Source organism: Chiloscyllium punctatum, chromosome 7 (assembly GCF_047496795.1).
Source record: "Chiloscyllium punctatum isolate Juve2018m chromosome 7, sChiPun1.3, whole genome shotgun sequence".
In the NCBI taxonomy this organism is placed as follows: domain Eukaryota; kingdom Metazoa; phylum Chordata; class Chondrichthyes; order Orectolobiformes; family Hemiscylliidae; genus Chiloscyllium; species Chiloscyllium punctatum.
In genome coordinates, this window is record NC_092745.1 from 71,577,313 (window position 1) to 71,590,740 (window position 13,428).

The following is a 13,428-nucleotide window of genomic DNA, read 5'->3' on the forward strand; positions in this document are numbered from 1 at the left end:
AACAACTGAAGTAAAGCTCACTGGTCTATAATTACCAGGATTGTCTCTACTCCCCTTCTTGAACAGGGGAACCACATTTGCTATCCTCCAGTCTTCTGGCACTATTCCTGTAGACAATGACGATTTAAAGATCAATGTCAAAGGCTCAGCAATCTCCTCCCTGGCTTCCCAGAGGATCCTAGGATAAATCCCATCCAGCCCAGGGGACTTATCTATTTTCACACTCTGCAGGATTTCTAATACTTCTTCCTTGTGAACCTCAATCCCACCTAGTCTAGTAGCCTGTATCTCAGTATTCTCCTCGACAACATTGTAGTTTTCTAGAGTGAATACTGTCGAAAAATATTCATTAAGTGCTTCCTCTATCTCCTCTGACTCCACTCACAACTTCCCACTACTATCCTTGATTGGCCCTAATCTTACTCTCGTCATTCTTTTATTCCTTAAATACCTATAGAAAGCCTTAGGGTTTACCCTGATGCTATCCGCCAACACCTTCTCATGTCTCCTCCTGGCTCTTCTGAGCTCTCTCTTTAGGTCTTTCCTGGCTACCTTGTAACCCTCAAGCGCCCTAACTGAGCCTTCACATCTCATCCTAACATAAGCCTCCTTCTTCCTCTTGACCAGAGATTCCACTTCCTTCATAAACCACAGCTCCCGCGCTCTACAGCTTCCTCCCTGTCCGACAGGTACATACTTATCTAGGACACACAGTAGCTTTTCCTTGAATAAGCTCCACATTTCTAATGTGCCCATCCCCTGCAGTTTCCTTCCCCATCCCATGCTTCCTAAATCTTGCCTAATCACATTGTAATTTCCTTTCCCCCAGCTGTAACTCTTGCCCAGTGGTATACACCTATCCCTTTCTATCACTAAAGTAAACATAACAGAATTGTGATCGCTATCACCAAAGTGCTCACCTACTTCCAAGTTTAACACCTGGCTGGGCTCATTACCCAGTACCAAATCTAATGTGGCTTTGCCCCTTGTTGGCCTGTCTACATATTGTGTCAGGAAGCCCTCCTGCACTCTCTGGACAAAAACTGATCCATCTATAGTCCTCGTACAATAGTGTTCCCAGTCAATATTTGGAAAGTTGAAGTCCCCAATGACAACTACCCTGTCTCTCTCACTCCTATCGAGAATCATCTTTGCTATCCTTTCCGCTACATCTTTGGAACTATTCGGAGGCCGATAGAAAACTCCCAACAGGGTGACTTCTCTTTTCCTGTTTCTAACCTCAGCCAATACTACCTCAGTTGATGAGTCCCCAATCATCCTTTCTGCAACTGTAATACTGTCCTTGACCAACAATGCCAATCCCCACCCCACCCCCTTTTACCATCTTCTCTGTTCTTACTGAATCCTGGAACCTGCAACAACCATTCCTGTCCCTGCTCTATCCATGTCTGCGAAATGGCCACAACATCGAAGTCCCAGGTACCAACCCATGCTGCAAGCTCACCCACCTTATTCCATATGCTCCTGACGTTGAAGTACACACACTTAAAACAAACTTCTTGCTTGCCGGTGCCATCTTGTGTCCCTGAAACTTGATTTCAGACCGCCCTACTCTCAACTTTTTCTTTAGTTGAACTACAATTTTGGTTCCCATCCCCCTGCGGGATTAATTTAAACCCACCCCAATAGCCTTAGCGAATTTCCCCCCCAGGGATATTGGTACCACTCTGGTTCTGATGAAGACCATCCTGCTTGTAGAGGTCTCACCTACCCCAGAAAGAGCCCCACTTATCCCAGAATCCAAAACCCTCCCTCCTGCACCATCCCTGTAGCCACGTGTTCAACTCCTCTCTCTCCCTATTCCTCGCCTCACTAGCATGTGGCATGGGCAACAAACCAGAGACAATAACTCTGTTCATCCTAGCTCAAAGCTTCCATCCTAGCTCCCTGAATTTCTGCCTTAAATCCCCCATCTCTCTTCCTACCTATGTCGTTGGTGCCTACGTGGACCATGACTTGGGGCTGCTCCCCCTTAAGGATCCCAAAAACACGATCAGAGACATCATGAACCCTGGCACCTGGGAGGCATCACACCAACCATGAGTCTCTCTCATCCCCACGGAGTCCCCAGTGACTACTGTTCTGCTCCTCTTCCCCCTTCCCTTCTGAGCAGCATGGACAGACTCTGTGCCAGAGCCCTGTGCCCCACTGCTTTCCCCTGGTAAATCATCCCCCCCAACAGTATCCAAAACGGTATACTTATTATTGAGGGGAATGGCCACAGAGGATCCCTGCACTGCCTGCCGGTTCCCTTTCTGTCCCCTGACTGTAACCCATTTGCCTTTTTCTTGTACCTGAGGAGTGACTACCTCCCTGTAACTCCTCTCAATAACTCCCTCTGCCTCCCGAATGATCCGAAGTTCATCCAACTCCAGCTCCAGTTCCCCAACGTGGTTTTTAAGGAGCTAGAGTTGGATACACTACCCGCAGGTGTAGTCAGCAGGGACACTAGTGGTGACCCTTACTTCCTACCTTCTGCAGGAGGAACATTCAACTGCCCTAACTTCCACTCCCACTATTCTAAAATCCCAAAGAGACAGTTCAAAAAATAAGGAATAAAAAATAAACTCGTTACCTTACCAATCTGGTGCACAGAACGTTTTTTTTGGTTAGAGGAGGAGGATGGATGGGAGACACTACCTGTGTTTACCTTGCATATAGTTGATTTTTGTTAATAGATGTGAAGTACTGTTCATATTGTCTGAACTTTGGTACTCAGAAGTCTATATTGAAGCTCTAAAGCCTTCTTTTGTGCAAGATAGATCACTTTCTAACTCCTTAATCCAAGACTCATCCAACACTGAGGCCTCCTTGCTTCCTTCAGCAAATTTTACAGCTTCACTCATTTTCATTTGAGTCTCCACTTGGACCAGCTTCTCTTCAACATTTGCCACTTGAACTACGAGGACTTCTCCAATTTATACCTAATCGTGACCCTTAAGATGCAAAGCTTGGAGATCTTTTACCTTCAGTTTAGCTGCTTATAGCTTTGGTGAAGAAAATAGAAGTATTGCTTTGATTATGGTGAACTCTAGGAGGATAAAAAAATCCACAACCTTCCTCTTCCAGTAAATTACCTGCAACATCCATCCTTACACTCTGGCCTGAAATAACACATTAAGGTCGGGAATATCATTTTGTGGTTGGACACTGTCATTCTTGGTGCCTTCATCTCCCATTTCATCTAGCCTGTCTGTAATGAGAAATGCTGAAAATGTGTTGCTGGAAAAGCGCAGCAGGTCAGGCAGCATCCAAGGAGCAGGAGAATCAACATTGTGGGCTGCATAAATCATTTGTACCACTGTTGGAGATCCTCTGCTACTGCTGGGGCATACCAGCACAAAATCGGCTCAGCTGCCAAATGATTACGGGAATAGACAGACACCTCCAAACAGACCCCACTACCAGGGATATATTTCACTCCCCATCCCTTTTCGCCTCCCGCAAAGACCGTTCCCTCCACGACTACCTGGTCCACGCCCCCAAACAACCCACCCTCCAATCCTGGCACATTCCCCTGCCACCGCAGGAACTGTAAAACCTGCACCCACACCTCCTCCCTCACCTCTATCCAAGGCCCTAAAGGACCCTTCCACATCCATCAAAGTTTTACTTGCACATCCACTAATATCATTTATTGTATCCGTTGCTCCCGATGTGGTCTCCTCTACATTGGGGAGACTGGGCACCTCCTAGCAGAGCGCTTTAGGGAACATCTCCGGGACACCCGCACCAATCAACCACACCACCCCGTAGCCCAACATTTCAACTCCCCCTCCCACTCTGCCGAGGACATGGAGGTCCTGGGCCTCCTTCACCGCCGCTCCCTCACCACCAAACGCCTGGAGGAAGAACGCTTCATCTTCCGCCTGGAACACTTCAACCCCAGGGCATCAATGTGGACTTCAACAGTTTCCTCATTTCCCCTTCCCCCACCTCACCCTAGTTCTAAACTTCTAGCTCAGTAACTGTCCCCATGACTTGTCCGGACTTGTCCTACCTGCCTATCTCTTTTTCCACCTATCCACTCCACCCTCTCCTCCTTGACCTATCACCTTCATCCCCTCCCCCACTCACCCATTGTACTCTATGCTACTTTCTCCCCACCCCCACCCTCCTCTAGCTTATCTCTCCACGCTTCAGGCTCACTGCCTTTATTCCTGATGAAGGGCTTTTGCCCGAAACGTCGATTTCGAAGCTACTTGGATGCTGCCTGAACTGCTGTGCTCTTCCAGCACCACAAATCCAGACCTGAACTTTAGCTGACCCCTGAGCGAGACTGAAGGCTGCCCAATATTGGTCAAAAAAACAATATCACTCTGTCCAGCATTTAGCTTGGGTGGGGCCCTCTACAAGGTTCAGATTTTTAGAGTGAGGTGTGACATTCCTCATGGCTTCACATACTGTTGGCCAACTGTTGTTAGGCTCCGGTCCTGTGAGTTGCTTGTCCTGGCTGTTTTCTGCATCACCAAGTATTAGGCAGAAGAAAACTTTCTCAGTTTTCACGCCTTTATAAGCATTAGCTGGGGATCTGTTGTTAATGTCTGTCAGATACAACACCACCAATTCCACCATGTAGGACTGTCAGAAGTTGGTTTTGGAAACATTGGACAGAAGAGGCCTGGACACTGCACTCATAGAAACTAGTAACATGTATTAATAATTAAACCAAAGAGGTGGCAGGGGAGGTCACCACTGGAACCTTGTTCCCTCAGGGCACACCCACATGTATTTTGGCATCATCTGACATCAATGATGGTGCAGTTTGTCTGTCAGCATTTAGCGATTAGTCCCACACACTACAACTGCCAGCCGAGATTAGGTGCTCAAGAGTAAATCAGCGTTTTTTTATAAAAATGTATTTTTCAAAATATTGCAAGTCGTTAACACTTCCAATGTAGCTTGTTAATATTATGTAGCGTCTCTAGCCCTGTTATTTCAGTTATCTTCTGAACTCGACTTTTTTTACCTGCACGTGCCACTGAAGAAAAAAAAGAGAACATAATCATCTCTATTGTAACTAAATCCAACTACTAGTATTTTAGTATTTTGTAAAATATTTCTCTTGAGTTCCCTAGAATTTCCGAGTATCCCTTATTTGCATAATTTCTCTATTACTTGTTATGCATGAAGTATCTGCTGACATTTCCAGGCAGTGATTTTTGAAGGGAATTTTTAGGAATTGCACAACAGGAGGAAATCTAATCCCATTCAGTCTGATAAAGACAATCAAACATTGATTTTACAGAGTTATTAGATTATCCTAACTTCAACAGGCTCCAGAACAATGAACCATGATATCCTAGTCACCTTGCCTTGGGGCAGAGCTCCTGATGTTACTATTCATAAAGTCATTTTTAATTATAGATCATATTTAGTAATTTATCCTCCATACTTTGACATCTTTCACAAAAGGTTCCCAAATAGTAGCACAATATTCACCCTGCCAAAACAAAAGTTTGAAATACACAACTCTTTTGTTTTTTCTGTAGCAGTTGAGGAACTAACCATGTCTGATTTGTATTTTGAGATAGATATGTTTTCTGTATGCACTTTCTCTAATTTCATCTGATTCGTGGAACCACCATATGGCATAGTACATAATGTTTTGAACATAAAGTGTATTGATTATCACGGAAATATAGAATCCCTACAGTATCCTTTGAGTATAAGGATAGACAAGTTATGCTGCAACTTTGTAGAACTTTAGTTTGGCCACATTTGGAATATTGCATTTGTTCTGGTCACCACATTATCTGAAGGATGTGGATGCTTTGGAGAGGGTACAGAAAAGATTTACCAGGATGCTGCCTGGTATGGGGGATTTTAGCTATGAAGAAAGTTTGGACAGACTGGGCTTGTTTTCACTGTAACGCAGGAGGTAGTGGTGCGACCTGATAGAAGTTTATAAGATTGTGAATGGCATGGATAGAGTGGAAAGTATGAGGCTTTTTCCCAGGATGGAGGGGTCAATTTCTAGGGGACACTGGTTCAAGGTGTGGGAGGGGTAATTTTAAAAGAGATGTATGAGGAAGTTTCTTTCAGACAAACGGAGGTGAGTGCCTGGAACATGCTGCCAGAGGAGGCGGTGGAAGCAGACATGATAGCAGAACTCAAGAAGTGCCCGGACAATTACAGGTAGTTCTTAGATTAAGCACGTTCTGGAAGCATGATTCGCTCATAATGCCGCTGAAGAATTAAGGAATGGTATTTTCGAGCACGCTTATCTCTGTTCGCAATAGTGTAATTCCAGCAGCGATCGTTTTGCGTGCTTCATTCTGCGCATTTGCCGATGTCTGAGCCAAAGTCTCCATGTTGTTCTGCGCATGCATCGATGTCAGTTGCCAACATGCCAACTTTCTGTTAGATTTACAGGAGAGAGAGCATCTTTCTGAGAGAGATACATTGAGCAGCTTCCTGTGAAAGGTAGACTACACCCAGATTATCTTTTTTTTGAAAAAGTGGAGGGGCATAGTGACAAGAATGTTAGCAAGAAACATCCTGGTGATAAAACTGCGGATGGTGATTGCAAAGCAAAGGCTTTAACACTGGAAGAGAAGTGAGATATTATAAAGCATTTTAGAGCATAAGGAAAGAATATGTAATACAGCTCACTTATCAGGAATGAGGGAGTCTATCCTATGCATCATGATGATCCTCTATACCTGCAGTAACAAAATGTTTGAAATGTACTGCATTAAATTTACCTTTGATTCATTGATAGATATGATTTATACCTTAATCCAGGCTGTGCTACACTTTGTGTTAGACTTTTGGGTGATGGTGAGTGGTTTTGTTTGGCTGATCTGCTCCTAACCCTAACTTTCCCCGTAGGCCCTGTTATTTCTATTAAGCGACTTTCAATTAAGTGAGATTTTGCTGGAAAGCAACTACGGCATTATAGGAGAACTACCTGTATGTGATTAGGGAGGGAATAGAAGGATACAGATCCTGTAAGTGAAGACAGTTTTAGAATGGAAGGTTAAAATGTGTCAGCGCAGGCTTGGAGGGCTGAAGAGCCTGTTCCCGTGCTACATTGTTCTTTGTTTTTGTAGTTGGGAAACAGGCCATTTGGCTGATTGAGTCCACACTCATCCCCCATACCTCATCCCTGTAATTCTACATTTCCCATGGCTAATCCACCCAGCCTTGACACACTGGGGCAATTTAGCATGGCCAATCCACCGAGCCCGCATATCTTTGAATCATGGCCTTGAACATAAATCAGAGTACACTGAGAATATTAACCTATCTGATATGATACAGTGCTCATTATATATTTAATATTCAAGGTATTTATTACAGACTATGAAATTCTAATTCAGTACTCATTTGCCCTGGACTTTCCACCCATACCCTTTCATCAGAGGGAAATCATGGGTAAGTAAATGCATGAACAGAATATCCCAGCCTTCCTGTTGATTACAGTGTTGATTGTCCATAAATCTTCATACTAACATACTGCACACCTATATATCAGATTAATGTATCATAGTGAATGGTACATTTACATAATGTAACTACAATAGGTGACATACTTTGAATTGAAACTAAGTGTCAGATATAGACAGAGTCAGCGAGTGGATCACATTTGTCTCTACATTAATACCACACAAAGGGTGGCACATCCCTGCTAAACAAATATGAGTTCTTAATTTAAAAATGTGTGACCTTCATAAATGAAAGGTTCCATAAATGTTTAAAAATTGCGGAATTCTATACGTCAAAGACAGAGGACGTATTCCTGTCTTTCCTGTGTGTCCCACATGGGTCATGTGCCATTTTAACTAAGCAATGCTGCGAAGGACACAGTAAGTTTTAAACATGCTTGAATAATTGAAAAATAATGATATACATGGTCCTGAAGTAGAGCTTGTGAGTAAAGTGGTAATTATTCTTTGACTCTATTGAGCATGTGAGTTTGCAGTGTCCTAGTGATGTCAGATCATATGATACTAGAGCCTGTGTCTGTGGTTCCAAACAAAGTTCTCTCTTACCATTCTTCTATTTAATAAAGTCTACTGATGTTTGCTCACAGGAGTGCAGACTTCAGTTATTACATGATAGCTGGCTGTACTAACCACACAAAATGAACTGGAGGCAAGCAGCAAGCAACTCCTGGAATGAAGCGCCCAGATGGCACACGTTAAAGTTGACAGTTGAGACCAGCACAGTGATTTGCCCTTAGAAATGGCAGAAAAACATGAAGAGAGACTCAGGATCTGTGGACAATGACAAAAGCCTTTGGCCTATACGGTTGGTCCTCTGGTAGCTGAACAACTTGCGGTTATGAACACAATAGGGAGAGTGATCAAATTTGTATCACCAGCTCAGGACCTCCCTCTGTTTTCTACAGTAAATGTCCCTTTATACCTGAAGAAAGGCCATTTATTCTTCCTTCAGCAGTTGTTGTAAGCTGTGACTTCAAGCAGAGAACCAGCTATCCTGCACCTCCTATAGGCATCTGGAGAAGGAGGACTGAGAAGCAACATTCTGACCAGTACAAGAACCATGCCAACAATCCTGCGATTGATGACCACAGAACTTCTTTCCCAGTTTTCTCTCCATTCACAGTGTCTTTTTTTTCCAATCAGTGCCTGTTTGCGTGCAGGTGCAAAGGGGAGTTAATAAAGGGGTCAAACATTTAACTGGTAGCATTATATGCCAATGGTTCATCTCTATTTACCTGTAGCTAGAGTTTAATTATTTGTAATAAATAGCAATTCTTCTTTAGTACAGAAACCTGGTCCATGCTTTCTACCAACTTTGTCTAAAAAAACAGATAATTTAGGCAACTTTGTATACATTTTAGAAACTTTAACTTTTGTGACAATTGAGGAATAGCAGAGCTTGATTTACTGCTCAATTCCCCAGTGAGGTGTGACACCACCACCATTCGTGACCAGATGTGATAGAACTGCAGAATTTTATCTGATCTGATCCATTGGTTGTGGGTTTGATTATCTGGAGAATAAGCAGGTTGCTTTGACCAACAGGCTATCTCTGCATTACTCTTTCTATAGAATTCTATGCAAGGTAATGCATTTCCAATAGAATGGAAGAACTAACATGTTTCTTTGCTTGATATCTCAGATTGCATTGTCCTTTTAAAACCTGCTGTAAATACTTTTGGTAACAACAGGACAATAAATTGAAAATAAATGCCAAAAATATGTATGTAATAAGTTTAAACGATGAGTACGTACCATGATTTTTAATGCCCAATAATAGCAGGGTTGTTGACTGAAAGACAAGATTGGTCAAAAATAAATAGTCAGGTCACAATGAACTCAGCAAATAAGACTTGAACAAAATCCCACAGCAACATATTACATAGGTTTGGCACTTAATATGCAGCAGTAGAGACATATGCACTAGTAACAAAAGCCAGAGAAACGAGAAGATCTTGTATTGTTGAAGGTTACACTTCAGTAATTGTGAAATTAAAATGCCTTAATGAGTTTTTTAAAAAATTCTCATTTAAATATATTGTACTACGTTTCTGACTGTTAGTAACTCAAGCAGTGGAATGTGACTTGTCAGCAGTTTGGAATCCAAGTCCTTCTGAAAAATGAAAAGGTCTGCAGGTGCAGCAGACATTTTAAGGTGTGGTCCAGACGTTAAGCACACTCCACGTAGAAGCTGAATGCACCAGTGTTGATAAATATAGCTAACAGCAGTGAAAGGTAGTTTTTGTCTAGTCTGTACAGGCAGTTCTTCTATAACACAATAATTACATTCTTGTGCAATCCCACATTATAGAAAAATTGCACTTTAGAACCAGCAATTAAAGTGTTGTCAATGTAATCGCATTACTGCCAACACACATTTTAAAAGTTTGCACTTTAGAAGTTGCTCCCAATTTGTCAATTGTGTTACAGTGAATTCACATTAACGAAATACGGGTTATAGCAGAACAACCTGCACAGTAATTCAAGCAAAGATAGCTCAAGGAAGCCTGGAATGACTACGGAGTGAATACTCAGTGTTCTAGAAGTTTGGGTAGAATCATAGAATACCTGCAGTGAGAAAGAGGCCAGTCAGCCTATCCAGTTTACACTGACCATCTGAAGAGCATCTCACTCTATCCCTACACCCCACATGTGGTTTAAACCAACTAACCTGCATATCCCTGGACACTATATGGCAATTTTAGCATGGCCAATTCACCTAACCTTCACATCTTTAGCTGTGGGAGGAAATCCACGTAAGCATGGGGAGAATGTGCAAACTTCACACAGACACTCGATGGTGGAATCAAACCTGGGTCCCTGGTGCTGTAAGGTAGCAGTGCTACCCACTGTGCTACTATGCTACCTGAGTCTAACTGCAATTTAAAGAATGAAAACCAGCTGTATTTTATTTACTGGTTTTAAAAAAAAGACAACAGCATAACAACAATGCCATAAACAAGTGGAGAATCTTAAGAAAGTAGCCCCAGACATAGTGAATGAATTGGTGGTAAACTTTTATGATTCTATAGACTCTGGAAATGTTCCTATCGATTGAAGGATAGCTAATGTTAGCTCACTATTTTAGAAAAGGAGGTAAAGAGAAAACAGGGAATTATTGATTGGTTCACCTGACATTGGTAATTAGGCAAATGCTACAGTGCATTTTAAAAGATTAATAATGGAGTACTATTATAGGTTTGGACAATCAATATGAATATATGAAAGCAAAATCATGCTAGATAAATCTACTGAAACCTTTTTAGGGTGTAACTACTAGAGTTTTTTTGCGGGCAGTGCAGGTCATAGAGTCATAGAGATGTACAGCACAGAAACAGACCTTTCGGTCCAACCCGTCCATGCCAACCAGATATCCCAACCCAATCTAGTCCCATCTGCCAGCACCTGGCCCATATTCCTCCAAATTCTTTCTATTCATATACCCATCCAGATGGCTTTTAAATGTTGCAATTGTACCAGCATCCACCACTTCCTCTGGCAGCTCAGTCCATACACGTACCACCCTATGAGTGAAAAGGTTGCATCTTAGGTCTCTTTTATATCTTTCTCCTCTCACCCTGAACCTATGCCCTCTAGTTCTAGACTCCCCCACGCCGGTAGGAAGGAGACCAGAATTGCACGCAATATTCCAACAGTGGCCTAACCAATGTCCTGTACAGCCACAACATGACCTCCCAACTCCTGTACTCAATAAAGCAAAGCATACCAAGCGCCTTCTTCACTATCCTATCTACCTGCAACTCCACTTTCAAGGAGCTATGAACCTGCACTTCAAGGTCTCTTTGTTCAGTAACACTCCCTAGGACCTTACCATTAAGTGGATAAGTCCTGCTAAGGTTTACTTTCCCAAAATGCAGCACCTCACATTTATCTAAATTAAATTCCATCTGTCACTTCTCAGCCCATTGGCCCATCTGACCAAGATCCCGTTGTAATCTGAAGTAACCTTCTTCACTGTCCACTACACCTCCAATTTTGATGTCATCAGCAAACTTACTAACTATACCTCTTCTGCTCACATCCAAATCATTCCAAAAGTAGTGGACCCAGCACCGATCCTTGTGGCACTCCACTGGTCACAGGGCTCCAGTCTGAAAAACAACCCTCCATCACTACCCTCTGTCTTCTACCTTTGCGCCAGTTCTATATCCACTTAAATGTTCAGAAGGCTTTCAATAAGATCACACATAAGAGATTAGTATGCAAAGTTAAAGCGTGTGGGATTGAGACAGTGTAGTGACATGGAGAGAGAACTGGCTGGCAGACCCTTGTAGTTGAGGTGAAAACATTGAATATTTTCAAGAATAAGTCAGATATTGTTCTCAGGGCTAAAGGGGTCAAAGGGTCTGCAGAAAAAGCAGAAACAGGGTGCTGAGGTGAAGAATCAGCCATGATCATATTGAATCACATATCAGGTTCCAAGGGCCAAATGGCCTATTTCTGCTTCTATTTTTTATGTTTCTATTTGACTTAAATGTTATTAACCAATACCCAATGGCTGTCTACATGAGGGAGCCAAGTGTAATAGAATCTGGGCCATCACAGGGAGAATGGACCAGGAGAAACACCTCTCTGAAGCATTCTGAACATCGTAACAGTCCCAATAGGAGACTTCAATTGACCCAATTTAAACTGGGAAACTCATAAATGATTACCAGAGTTAGTAATGCACAATTATATTTTACCCAGTTTATCATTTAGAAAGTGAACAACATTAGGAATGATCTTCCTGGAAACATTGCAGAGGCAAAAGCCCTTGTTACATTTTAAGAAAAAAACTAGGAGTAAAAGAGGGACTGTAAGATGCTTAAGGACAGATCTTCCAATAGAGGCTTAATAACCTGACATGCCTTATGATGTAGTGAAATGAAATATTGGTTGATTTGCTTTCTGTAAGTCATAAGCTCTGTAGCCAATTGGAAACCCACAGCACCAGCTATGATCTACAGGGGCCTCTGAATCCACCTGACTCTCCATCAGAGCTAAGCTTTACTTTATTTTGATTGTTAGTTTGATAGTATTCTTAATTCATGGATGTCACTGTAAGCATTCTACACTAAGCACACTCACCTATTTACTAATATTCTTTAAAGTTGACATTATCTCCTAGCTCTCTGTAGAACAGTAAACTTTGGCCTGTCACTCACTGAAAGCAATATCCCATTGTAAGGTTTCAGTTGATGAGTCACATGCAATCACCTTGTCCACTTGGCAAAGTTTGAAAACAAAACACAAAAGAACTATTACTCTATGACTCTATTGATCTGTAAGCCAGTTTGTCTGAAGCCTATATCTATCGAAGCATTTCTGAAAAGAATACCTGCATGTAAATTCTCAAAAGCATGATAGGCCCACCATAAAAATCAAACTTCATCTTCAACCTTATTTGGGCATTGCGGGTTAAACTATTTGTTTCCAATTCTAAATTGCCCTTGAAAAGCTGGTGGCAAGCCATCTTCTTGAATCACCGCAGGCTACGTGATAAACACTCACAATAATGTAAGGAAAGGAATTCTAATCCAATGCTCAGTGCAGTGTCTTTCACGCTTCACAAAATATTACTATAAACTGCTCCTGGTCTCAAAATTACTAAATAAACATTGTTTTTTTTTACCACAATGTCTGTCTCTGCCTTTTAAATGCTAATTTCACTTTAAATTTCAAGTAAAGGTAGGTGATGTGGTGTGCTCTGGTTTTGTTTAAAAGGTTGTGACAAACACCAGAACATCCAAAAGTATTTCATCAATGGGAAGCAGAAGCATATTCGAGGTTATTCATAAATATAGAAACAGAACATGGTTAAACTAGTATTTTATTGAAACAAAACCAAATAAAATCCATAGATTTATGTCAAACATGTCACCTGATATAGTGTAATAGAAAGTGAAGAGATCTCTTACAGCGAAAGATGGTTTCAGTTACTGAACTGTAACTC